Raw genomic sequence first — 14,031 nt, 5'->3', positions numbered from 1 at the left:
CAAGCACGACACAAACTCAACTATGTATTTATTTTATTTCATAAATACTGCCGACTACCTTTTGGCGGTTCAGGCAGGAGTGGAAAAAGTTGAAAAGCATTACAAACTAGTGACTATTCGCCGCGAGATCGACATAGAGGTGGCGCCGCTGTCGCTCCGGTAGTGTGGATCGGCAGCCGGCGGCGCTCGCACAAACGCTGCTTCCGAGTTTGCGGCGGGTTTGTTGGCGATCAAAACGTGCCTTCTGCAGTATTTCTGCAATATTTCAGAAAATAATCCAAGGATTTCGCCAATGCAGCACAAGAAGAGCGGACTTTAGGAAAACAAAGCACGCAACCACCAGACTTCCAGATTTACTTTGCACGTTTCTTGCGCTGTACCGCGCTCACGCGCCTAATGCTTGGGCCTACCTAATGACAGCTTTGTATTTCTTATCGACTTTTAAACAGTTTGCGCTTGTCTCATGCGAGTGAGACCGGCGAATTTAGTGTCGAGCCCACGCAGATACCTGCAATACTTTAGATTGAATCGAGAAAGCCTGGTTCATTATATCGTACTTGGCTCGAGAATTAAGCAGGTTAAATGTAGCACTGGCAGCGCACTGCACGGCGAGTTGCTTTAGACTGAGTGCACATCAACTCCGGCCCAGACAACCACGCACAAGTATTCCCCAAAAATGAGATCACGCCGACACTCTACAGGAAACCTCGCCGCACATGAAAGCTGATTGTTCACGTGTACAGCGCTGAGTGGATTGAATTTGCCAAGATGCTTTTTGCGGCCACTGTCATAGATCGTGATAGTGTATTACTGCATGCGTCACTAACTGTAAATGATTTCCTGACACCGAAGAAAGTATAAGGGATTTCTGATGTGTGTGATGTTAATCTATAACGGTAAATTAGTAGAGTAATTATTTTGTTTTGCAATGCCAATTAATTGCACCGTGTGAGAGCTTTTACACACTTGACAGAATTGACAATGATCAGCGATTAGTTTTCAGTAACGTTAAAGTGCAAACTACGAATTACTCGCTGCGAAGACATCGGTATAAACTGCGCATGGGCACTGTCATGTTCTGAGAAGCAATTTTACAGGCTGAAAATTTGTTTATCAGTAATTATTTAGCAGTGACTAAATCTTATGCGAAGTAAAATATTAGGGTTGCTTCCATAACAGGTGCCGGATATAAAACTATTTCGAAAGAAATGGAGGTCATCTTATCATGCGACTATAAAAATGCATTTATTCCCGAACTAAACACTGATATTTAAGCCCGCGTGAAGCTGTTTTACTCCCCTTGTTTGAAACGACGAGTTTGCTCGGAAGACAGCACTTGGACGAAAGGGGATTATCATCATCATCATCATCATCAGCCTGATTATACCCACTGCAGGGCGAAGGCCTCTCCCATATTTCTCCACTTAACCCGGTCCTGTGCTAGCTGCTCCACTTGACCCCTGCGAACTTCTTAATCTCATCCGCCCCCCTAACTTTCTACTGCCCCCTGCTACGCTTTCCTTCCCTTGGAATCCAGTTTGTTACCCTCAGCGACCATCGGTTATCCTCTCTTCGCACTACATGTCCTGCCCATGTCCATTTCTTCTTCTTAATTTCCACTAGAATGTCGGTAACATGAGTTATTTCTCTGACCCACTCTGCACGCTTTCTATCTATTAATGTTACCCCTACCATTTTTCGTTCCATAGCCCTCAACTTAAATAGAACTCTCTTGGTTAGCCTCCACGTATCAGCCCCATAAGTGAGTACAGGCAAGATGCAACTGTTGTATACTTTCCTCTTGAGCGATACCGGTAAGCTGCTGGTCATAATCTGCGAGTGCTTGCCAAAAGCGCTCCATCCCAATCTTATTCTTCTTGTTACTTCATTTTCATGGTCCGGATCTCCGGTTACTACCTGTCCTAAGTAGACATATCTGCCTACTACTTCCAGTATTTCGCTACCTAATGTAAACTGTTGTTCCTTCCCGAGGCTGTTGAACATTACCTTAGTCTTCTGCATATTGATTTTCAAGCCTACCTTTCTACTTTTTCTGTCTAGGTCATCAATCATTATTTGCAGTTCATCCCCCGAGTTGCTTAGCAAGGCAATGTCATCAGCAAATCGCAGATTACTGAGGTATTCTCCATCTACCCTTATCCCTAACTGCTCCCATTCCAAGTCTCTGAATACCTCCTCTAAGCAAGCTGTGAAAAGTACTGGGGAGATTGTGTCTCCTTGCCTAACACCTCTCTTTATGGGAATTTTGTTACTTTCTTTATGCAGAACTATGGTTGCTGTGCAGCCGCTATATATATCTTCCAGCACTTTCACGTACGGCTCGTCTACCCCCTGATTTCGCAATGCCTGCATCACCGCCGAGGTTTCAACTGAGTCAAATGCTTTTTCGTAATCAATGAATGCTATGTATAAGGGCTGGTTATATTCCGAGCATTTTTCTATCACCTGATTGATGGTATGGATATGATCGATAGTAGAGTACCGTTTCTGAAACCCTGCTTGATCCTTTGCTTGATTGCAGTCTCAGGTTGTCCTGATTCTATTAGCGATTACCTTAGTAAATACCTTGTACGTAACAGACAGTAAGCTGATTGGTCTGTAATTTTTAAGGTCCTTGGAGTCCCCTTTGTTGTGAATGAGGATAATGTTTGCATTCTTCCATGGTTCCGGTACCGTCGATGACACCAGGCACTGCGTATACAGGGTGGCCAGTTTTTCTAGCACGATATCCCCCCCGTTCTTCAGCAAATCTGTAGTTATCTGATCCTCTCCAGCTGATTTCCCCCTTTTCATAGTTTCTAGTGCTTTCTTGACCTCGTCCTTCGTCACTGGTGGAACGTCTGACTGTTTTTCCCTACCGCCAATCTCATTACGGTCTTGACTACTTTGGCTACTGTAGAGATCTGTATAGAACTCCGCGGCTACTTTGACTATCTTGTCCATATTAGTGATGACGTTGCCCGCCTTGTCCCTTATCGCATACATCTGGTTTTTGCCTATGCCCAATTTCTTCTTTACCGCTTTAAGGCTTCCCCCGTTCTTTACAGCATGCTCAATTTTCTCCATGTTATACTTCCTTATATCGGCCACCTTGCGCTTATTGATTAGCTTTGATATCTCGGCCAATTCGATCTGGTCTGTTGGATTGGAAGCTTTCATACTCTGGCGTTTCTTAATCAAATCTTTTGTCTCCTTAGACAGCTTACCGGTATCCTCTCTAACTATCCTACCGCCTACTTCTACCGCGCACTCAGTAATGATATCTCTGAAATTATTGTTCCTTGCCTCTAGGGTAATGCCGCCATCCTCAGTTAGAGCTGAATACCTATTCTGTAGCGAGATCCTGAACTCTTCTGCCCTCCCCCTCACTGCTAATTCGTTGATGGGTTTCTTTCTTACTAATCGGTTGCGTTCTTTCTTCAGATTTAGGCTAATTCGGGACCTCACCACTCTGTGGTCACTGCATCGCACTTTCCCGATTACCTCTACATCCTGCACAATGGCGGGGGTTGAACACATTATGAAGTCGATTTCATTTTTAGTCTCTCCGTTAGGACTTTTCCATGTCCATTTCCGCTTCTTCCGTTTGCTGAAGAAGGTATTCATGATTCGTAAGTTATTGCGCTCTGCAAACTCAACTAGTAACTCCCCCCTGCTATTCCTAGAACCAATGCCATAGTCACCTACTGCCTTGTCTCCTGCCTGTTTTTTCCCTACCTTGGCAATGAAGTCACCCATTAGTACAGTATACTGCGTCTTTACTTTTCGGATTGCCGATTCTACATCTTCATAGAAGCTTTCAACTGCCTGGTCATCATAACTACATGTAGGTGCATAGGCCTGTACAACCTTCAGTTTATACCGCTTATTGAGCCTAATTACGATGCCTGCAACCCTCTCATTAATACTATAGAATTCATCGATATTACCCGCTATATACTTATTGACAAGGAAACCTACTCCTAGTTGTCGCCTCTCTGGTAAACCTCGATAACACAGTACATGCCCATCCTTCAGTACAGTATATGCCTCATTCGGCCTCCTAACCTCACTAAGCCCTATGACATCCCATTTCATGCCCTCTAGTTCCTCTAACAGCACAGCTAAACTAGCTTCACAAGCTAGGGTTCTAGCATTAAACGTTACCAGGGTCAGTTTCCAATGGCGCCCTGTCCAGCGGAGCCAGGCTTTCTTAGCACCCCCTGCTGCGTCACAGGTCTGACCGCCGCCGTGGTCAGTTGTTCCGCAGCCGCTGGTGACTGAGGGCCGGGGTTTTATGGAGTTTATCATAGGAGGTTGTGGCCAATTACTGCACCAGGGTGGCCAACTCCTGTTCTGGTGAGGGAGTGCGTTGCCGGAGCTGTTCACCGGCATCAGGTCGCATCCCAAACCTGTTTATGCAATTCCATCGACACGCGGATTTTTTTTTTCTCATCCGGTGGAGAATTGCGCGGCACCGGGATTTGAGCCCCGGTCCTCTTGCATGCGAGGCGGATGTTCTACCGCTACGCCACCGCTGCACCTGCAGGGGATTATAAGGATTATAATAGGCTACCAGTAAAGTATATTAATCGAGGTGTATTATGTAATATTTAGTGTAACAATAAGGTACAAGGAAGATGTTTCCCAAACATTCGAGCATTTCTGTAAAGCAAAATGTGCTCACTACCATTTTTACGGATGACAGAAACCTTCAACAGCAAAAGAAAGAAAGAAAAAGAAATGCATATTGGCCCGGGTTAAACGCATAAAAGCGGCATCGGCTATGACGGATGATTGCAGAGGCTGGCTGTGGTGTAGTTTTTTTTTCTTCATTATTAACACCACATTCACCACGTGGGATTGTTTATTGTGCAGTCAAATCCCACAGCAGAGGAGCGCCTTTCGAAACGGTCGTGATTGAATCCCCCATTCTCGAAATCAGCAGTCGAGCGCCCTTACCATTCAGACACCGCGACAGTGGTTTAAAAGCAAAAAAAAAAAAAAAAGTACGCACACAACTCTATCGTGCATACAGAAGGCATAACAGGCATAGAGGGGTCTGTTCAAACTGCATTCTGCTATATGAAGCAGTCTGTGGTGGCATGTGTTTCAGTGGCTGCTGTATTCCAAACAGAAACGGGAATATGCGATTTCTGAGCGTTTGCATTAACTTTTATTGACGGCAGCGACCTGTTTTGCTTTGACACGGCGGTAACGACAGTATCACTTCGTTTGAGACATTGAGTGTCAAAGGATCTCAAGCTCCGAAGACCGCGATGGATGATGTCCTTATCCAAGCATGACATGCTCGATACGGACAAGTATTTATTTTAATGAAGCATTGGGTTATAGACTGTTCATATTTATTTTGCAAGAGGCATTTAGGTAAGCAAAAGTCCTCAGGAACCGCGAAACAAACAAAAACACTCCTGTACACGCCGCACGCGCGCGTAAATCACTGCGGGCTGGCACGCGACGCGAAAAAGCAATCCACACTGAGTAGGTTTCGCCGCTGAGCCGCAAGGTGGCGACTCTGCTCGATCTCGAGGCCAATAAACTAACAGAAAAATAGGGGGATTATAGTAGGATGAAAAAATGTATTAAAGGCAACGGGAATCAAAGATAACACAGGCAAATCATCCGACGTCACCTGGCTGAATAAAACAATGAATCCGATGTACACTAACTACTAGGCACGCTACTGCGATACAGAAAAGAAAGTTTCTGAAGGGTTGGTAATATTGCTTGGCAGTCGATTCCACTCGGAAATAGTGCGTGGAATAAAACTGAAAGAAGCAACAAGAATGCGCTTTTGTTCGGCATCGCGGTGTCAAGATAGTCCTTTTGGTGTTTGTTACGGGTGTGGCGTGTTGTGGTGTATTGCATATACCTCTAAACATTCAGTGTTGTTTTCTTATGTATTATATTGAACAACATTTTTAGTCGGTGAAGTTTGCGGCGAGATTCAAGCGTGGGAAGCCCAGATACCGAGACCTGCCAACCTTAAGCGTGATTAACAAACCGGAGTGCTTTCTTCTGGACGCCTTCAAAAATTCTTATATCTGTTGTTGTGCTCGAGTCCCATACAGCTGCGGCGTATTCGAGCATTGGACGAACAAGTGACGTGTACGCTGTCCGTTGAGTTTTTCTCGTCCAATGTTTCAGGTGGTGCTTTAATAAGTAAAGTTTCTTGAACGCTGCTGAGACAACGGACTTGATGTGTATGCTCCAGTTCAGGTTTGATGTCATGGTTACCCAAATATATTTTACTTGAGTCACTGAGTTAACCTGAACGTTATTGATTTTGTAGGTCAATTGACGTGGTTGTTTCTTTCGTGCTACTGTAATTTTTTCGGAACTGTTTATACCAATCTGCCAATTACAGCACCAGCTGGAAACCGCTGTTAAAAAGTCACGTAGGTGAAACTGGTCTTAGAGGACGTAATACTGTGGTATATAACGCAGTCGTCGGCGAAGAACCGACAGCGTATGTGTTAATTGAGTGACAGGTCGTTCAAATGAATACCGGCGCTTTTGTGGAGTGGGATTCAGATATCTGAAAAAACTAATGTAGCCAATCTGACTAACCTAACTAAAATCTAACTATTGTACTATTTGCTGATTAGTCAACTACCGCCTTAATTTTAACAAAATATTGCAGCGCAAAACCCTGTCGAACGCTTTTTAAAAGTACATCAAAATTAGGCTTACCTGTTGTTATTCTTTGGAAACAGCGCACTCATGACACACGGACAAACAACACAGCGGTGACTTCAACTGTTTTTTTTTTATTGCAGAGCAACACAATATATATGTTCGAAAAGTGGACGGGAAAGCATGGTTAACAGCTGCTGAGTTTGCACGCGACAGAAAGGTAACGTACCAAAAGTTGAAAAAACGCGAGATAACAAAGCTGAACATAACAAAGCGAGATAACAAGCTAGACTAAATAATGGAAGGGCGTTAAAATGATGAAGTCAATAGGCAAAAACAAATAACATTATGCGAAGACACGAAAACAAAACGCAGAAAAAGCCAAAAAGGCCGTTAAAAGGAGAATGAAAATTAAAAGCGCTAAAAGCCAACAGGGGCATTAAAAGCAGAATACCTGAAACAACCAATGCCAAAAGGGCACTAAGAGCTAAAATACTGTTAAGGGAAACTTACACAGCGGTAAACGCCAGATAACTCTCAGAAGCACACACCACCAGCACGAACCCAGCTTAGCCTGAGCGTCGTCTTCTTCACAACACCACACCAGTGTGTCGTCGTCATCTAGATATTGCGCACCGTAACAGTATTCCCCGCGCGGGAGAAGCACTACAGCGAAGCGTAACTACAGGAAGAGTTGTCAAGAGGCAGCAAGGTGTCGAAGGGGAGTAAAGGGTTGCGGCCGAAAAGTAGATAAAAGGGAGAGTATCCGGCGGTATCATTGCGTGAGAAGTTGTAGGCGAACGTGACGAAAGGTAAGGAGATGTCCCAGTCACGATGGTGATCGGACACATACATAGATAGCATGTCGGTCAGTGTGCGATTCAGGCGCTCAGTAAGTCCGTTCGTTTGCGGATGGTACGTAGGCCGTGTTGAATTGGTGACGAGTAGCGCATGAGCGGAGAAGGTCATGAACCACTTTAGAAAGGAAACAGCGACCACGATCTGTGAGCAGTTGACGCGGAGCGCCATGCATCAAGATTACGTCATACAAAAAAAAGTCAGCAACGTCGGAGGCGCAGCTGGTGGGGATGGCCCTGGTTACAGCATATCGGGTAGTATAATCAGTCGCCACAGCAATCCATTTATTTCCAGACGTCGACGTCGGAAAAGGCCCAAGAAGATCGAGGCCCACACGAGAAAACGGTTCAGTCGGCACTGAGATTGGTTGCAGGGGCCCACTAGGTTGAAGCGAGGGTGTCTTACGGCGCTGACATACCTCACAAGCGGCGACGTAGCGACGGACAGAGCGGTAGAGACCAGGCCAAAAAAATCGTCGTCGCACACGGTAGTACGTGCGTGATACTCCCAAGTGTCCTGCTGTAGGGGCGTCGTGAAGTTGGGTGAGGACAGTAGAGCGCAGATGAGCCGGAACAACCAGTAAAAGGTGCGCGCCATCTGGACGCATATTGCGTCTGTATAATGTCTCGTTATGGAGGACAAACATGCTGGCGGAAGAATCGGGGTTGTTGCGCAGCTGGTCTATAATTGGTTGCAGGGCAGGATCCCGACGCTGTTCGGAGGCGATATTTATAAAGTCCGAGATGGACAAAATGTAGTCGTCAGCAGTATGGTCGGACAAATCGGAAGGATCTACGGGATGGCGGGACAAGCAGTCAGCGTCTTGGTGTAAGTGGCCGGACTTGTATACCACGGTAAATTCGTACTCTTGTATTCGCAAGGCCCAGCGACCTAAACGGCCAGTAGGGTCCTTAAGTGAGGACAGCCAACACAAAGCATGATGGTCTGTCATTACACAGAAGGACCGCCCAAACAAATAAGGGCGAAATTTGGTCAGCGCCCAAACAAGTGCAAGGCATTCCCGCTCTGTAATTGAATAATTGCGCTCAGAGGACGAAAACAGGCGGCTGGCATAAGCAATGACGCGGGGGGACCCATGCTGGGATTGGGCAAGGATATATCACCAATTCCATGGCCGCTAGCGTCGGTGCGCAGTTCGGTAGGTGCAGAAGGATCGAAGTGCGCCAAAACAGGTGGTGTAGAGAGGGCGGAAATAAGCGTCGTGAAGGAATAGGCTTGGTCACAACCCCATGTGAAAGGTACGTTTTTCTTCAGAAGAGAGGTAAGCGGGCGAGCGATGTCTGCGAAGTTCCGAATGAAGCGGCGGAAGTAGGAGCAAAGGCCAAGGAAGCTTCGCACGTCACTTGAGCTACGCGGGGCAGGGAACAGGTGTTTGGGCTAGTTGGTAGCAGTTTCTTAAAGACATAGCGCAAAAAAGGCGGGGACAACACAGATCGGGAACTCGCGCATGGCACGAACCTTGTCAGGGTCGGGCTGCACACCATTTGCATTAACCAAATGACCCAGGACTTTGATTTGGCGCCTACCGAAGATGCATTTTTTGGCGTTCAGTTGAAGACCGGCGCGGCGAAAAACGGCCAGGACTGTAGAAAGTCGATCAAGGTGGGTTGCGAACGTGGAAGGGAAAACTACGACGTCATCTAAGTAGCATAAACATGTTGTCCACTTGAAGCCACGGAGGAGCGAGTCCATCATGCGCTCGAATGTCGCAGGAGCGTTACAGAGTCCAAATGGCATCACCTTGAATTGATAGAGTACGTCGGGGGTGACAAATGCGGTTTTCTCGCGATCCCGTTCGTCGACAGTAATTTGCCAGTAGCCTGAACGCATGTCGATGGAAGAAAAATAGCTGGCACCATGCAAGCAGTCAAGCGCGTCGTCAATTCATGGAAGAGAGTAAACATCTTTCTTTGTTATTTGATTAAGATGGCAATAGTCCACACAAAATCTCTAACTTTGGTCTTTCTTTTTGACCAATACGACAGAGGACGCCCAGGGACTGCAGGAAGGCTCAATAATGTTTTGCGTCAGCATCTTGTCAACCTCTTTCTGTATAGCATGCCGCTCAGTAAGGGAAACACGATAAGGGCGTCTGTGGATGGGGCTGGCGTCACCCGTATTGATTCGATGGGTCACAACGGATGTTTGGCCCAATGATCGGTCCCAGAAATCAAATATATCAGCCTACGACAGCAAAAGGTCGGAGAGAGCTCTGGCTTGATCATCTGGCAAATCCGCAGATATCATGCTTGAAAAGAGGTTCGAATGTGAAGAAGCTGATATATGCTGCTCCGACAGATGCTGAGGCGTTAGAGCAGCAACTTCGCAGTCGGCCAAAGGAACCAGATCAGCAAGTGCGATGCCATGGGGTAAAACTTTGGTCGAGCGACTGAAGTTAAGGACGGGAAGAGAGGCGCGGTTAGCAGTGACAGCCACAACGGTATGAGGGAGTATGATGGTGCGACGCAGTACAACATCGGTAATTGGGCAATTGACGTATGTGCCGTCAGGAGCTGCGGGGAACGGGGCCAGTGGAACATAAATAGCAGCTTCGGGTGGTAGACGAACGAATTCGGCGTATCGGAGGCGGGGTTTGACATCGGTGTTTTCGGGGCAGCTAGGCAGGTCTAAGCGAAGAAGGCCAGTTGAGCAATCAATTAGGGCAGAATGGGCCTTTAAAACGTCGATGCCGAGGATCACGTCTTGAGAGCAGCGGTCGATAACAGTGAAGAGGACAGGGATAGTGCGACCGGAAATACTGACGCGCGCAGTGCACAGTCCCACGACAGCAGCGACGCTTCCATCGGCGACACGAACGGCGGGTGAAGCGGCGGGTGTGACAACCTTTTTGAGACGGCGGCGAAAGGATGAGCTGAGTACTGAAATTTGGGCACCAGTGTCAATGAAGGCAGTAGCAGGGGCACCATCCACACAGATGTCTAGAAGGTTGCGACGATGAGCGAGGGTCAGCAGAGGATTTTCGGGCCGGGTCGTCAATGCAGCATCACCTCCGGGAGCTGCATTGGTTAGTTTTCCGGAAGAGAGCCAGAGAAGTGAGGAGATGATGGACGGTGAGGTAGGGGCGACTTGGACCTCCGAGTCTGAGGCGACGGTGAGCGGCTGGACATGCGCGGGGCTGGCGAGTTAAAGTCACGAGAGCGCATATCACGGAAATGGTTTGGGTGTGGATGTTCGGCGCTGCGATCAGGAAAGTAGCGGGGTCGAGGTGGCGGAATCCAACGGCTGCGGCAATGACGAGAAATAAGGCCGACACGTGAACAGTTGAATTTACGAAAGCGGTAGCGGTATCGCGTCGGCAAGGGCGCAGTTGGAGCCGCAGCTGCTACCACCGGAAGGGTGGGTTGTACAGATGGCTGTGCGTTAGGTTGGAACGAGGGCTGTGCGGAAAACTGGCCAGAGTTGAAGCCCACGTTCGCGTTGAGGCCCACATTTGCGAACTCCTGGCGAACGACAGATTGTATTAAGGCTATAGTAGCATCTGCAGGCTGAGGAGCGAACGCAACGGGCGCCGTAGCTTCTATCTCTCGGCGAACAATCCTGGTCAAATTGGAGGGATGAGATGGCTGCTATAGTGTTGGACTGTCTTCGCACGAAGACGTAGCAGCGTAGCTGTATTTGGCAAGCGGTCGAAGCGGGGAGTAATGCGACGGTGTTTTGCTTGCTCAAACTGCCGGCAAACTTGGATGACTGATTCGACAGTCGAACAGTCTTTGCTAAGCAACTGATTGTAAACATCGTTTGCAATGCCCTTTATTATGTGGCCCACTTTGTCTGTCTCGGACATGGCGCTGTTCACTTTTCGGCATAAGGCTAGAATATCTTGAATATAAGACAAATATGATTCTGTCGAAGACTGGGCACGGGATGCGAGGTCTTTTTGTGCGCCGAGCTTGCGTCCGATCGGCTTGCCGAATAGATCGCGAAGCTTCTCTTTGCACATTTCCCAGGATGCGATATCATCTTCATGCGTCTCAAACCAGACGCGCGCCGTACCCGCCAGATAGAAGATGACGTTTGCGAGCATGAGGGTCGCGTCCCAATGATTGTGCTTGCTTACGCGCTCGTACATACCGATCCAGTCTTCTCCGTCGACATGGTCGGTGCCGCAGAAAGTGCCCGGATCACGAGGCTGCGTCATGACGACTGTGGAAGCCGGTGGTGCAGCTGAAGCTGATGTCGCGTCTGATGGCATCGTGATGGTATCAATCTAGAGCCACTACGGAGATCCAGGTTTCCTACGGGTGCACTTCCAGCAATCCTCCACCAAATGTTAAGGGAAACTTACATAGCGGTAAACGCCAGATAACTCTCAGAAGGACACACCACCAGCACGAACCCAGCTTAGCCTGAGCGTCGTCTTCTTCACAACACCAGACCAGTGCGTCGTCGTCATCTAGATATTGCGCACAGTAACAATATATATAATCCGGAATCCTAAACATTAAACTACTCGGTTTCATGGCTCAAATAGTCACGTTTCGTTGGCGCAATCTCGATGGTGTGCAATGTTGTCCCATCTTCAGTGCTTCTATTATTTTGCGCTTGAGCTCATGCGCATCTCTCGCAGTTCGTAAGGACGGAGAGGTTGCTCTTTACAGTGTCGTACACATTATTTGAGTGTACGTTCATTGAGGCAGCGCCCGGTTTGCCCCACGTGGGTCTGCCACAACTCAGACCACACCAACTTCACACGGAAAGAAAGGTGTCCTGGTGCCTAACAGGACACGATGGATCTCGCACAGCTGGGGTACTCTTACTGCGACAAAGCTTGGGTAGCTCGTCGGGTGCCGAGAACAACACGGTCACCTGCCTTCTGCATCATGTTTGTGAGCCTGTGAGAAATAGAATGCAGGTAAGTTACCATAGCAAACTTGTGTTGGGGGTCATAAGCAGCAACCACTTCCTTTGAGTTTCTTCGACAAGGAGCCACTTACTGAGATCAGCAGGTGCTTACGGTAGCCAGCTTTTAACAGCGGCTGAGTTTGGTTTCTCTATGGTCCATAGAATGGACACAGGACTTCATTAGCGCATTTGTGAAACATAGGTTCACAGTGCCCCTCTTAACGACCTTAGAGTGGGCTGAGCTGTAAGGCAGCAAGCACTTGCACCCTCTCGGCTCATACCACCAGCACAGGTGGTTTGTTGCCCTAGATAGCCTTAAATTGAGAAACTGTAAATACCTCTTATCGGGTAACGCATGGGTCAAAACGAGGGGCGAAATGCATTGTTCAAAGGAAGAAAGCACTTATGAAACTGAGCTCTGGAAAGTACATTCCTTACTGGCTAAAAGGATTAAGTAATCGTCGACGAATCTCAAAACCTCTACAGAAGCTGACGAATATATTTATTTATTTATTTTGATGATACTGCTGGTTTAGCACCCAAGCAGGAGTGGCATACATTTACATAAAATTCAAAAAAAGCATGAAAGCACGAGGTACAAAACACACCAACACATCGAGTAGACCAGTTGAAGCGGTTATTACTGCACATAAAATATAAGCACAACAACACCCAGTTGAAGCGGTTATTACTGCACATGAAATATAAGCGCAACCGTAAAAAAAAAAAAAAAAAACTGACACAATCAAAACCGACACCCAAGAATTGACAGGAGGCAATATTTCATAAGTCATTACATACTTAATTCAAGCATATCTAAAGACTGGAGAGAAGAAGCAGGCAAACTATTCCAATCGTCAATTGCATTAGGGAAAAGGAGAATTTGTATAAGTTAGTCCTTGCAAACTGAGGTGCTAAAGAGAGGGCATGAGAGTGGCATGTCTGCCTAGTGGTAAGAGGGCAAACATAAGGGCTAGGATCAAGTGCAAGTTTGTTAATAACTAAAAGAAATGAAAATTTAGGACGGAGGACTTTTCTTGCTTGGAGAGTGACAATACCATTTTCTGCCATTATTTCAGATACCGAATCGATGCGACCGTATTTGGAATAAATAAAACGCACTGCCCGTCTCTGAATGTTTTCAAGAGCATTTATATTGCACACTGTGCAAGCATATTCAAGCCTAGGCCTTATAAGTGTTGTGTATGCGAGAAGTTTAACATGAGCATCCTCAAGCTTGTGTCTGAGCAGGCAAAGTTTGCAAAACGCTGAAGAGGAGATGTTAAGAATATGTGTGTGTTCCAGCTGAGACGGTTATTAAGCGTAACGCCGAAATATTTATATTGCTTCACTTCGGTTAAACTGCGGTCCTGAACAGAGTAAGTGTACTGAAGCGGGTATTTTTTCCTGGTTATGCGAAGCAAGACAGATTTTTCTGAGTTTAGGAGCATGCCCCACTCCTGGCACCAGTATTATTAATTAGTTCGACATTAAGTGCGTGCTGGTCTTCTTGTACCACAATTTCAGTAAAGATAACGCAGTCATCGGCGAAGAGACGAATTTTCACGGGACCGTGTATCACATTAACTATATCGTTGCAAAATATTAGGAAGAGGAGTGGCCCGAGAACAC

The sequence above is a fragment of the Amblyomma maculatum genome, chromosome 5 (genome assembly GCF_055883805.1).
Source record: "Amblyomma maculatum isolate TAMU_Amacu chromosome 5, ASM5588380v1, whole genome shotgun sequence".
Classification (NCBI taxonomy): domain Eukaryota; kingdom Metazoa; phylum Arthropoda; class Arachnida; order Ixodida; family Ixodidae; genus Amblyomma; species Amblyomma maculatum.
This window is presented reverse-complemented; position numbering follows the sequence as displayed.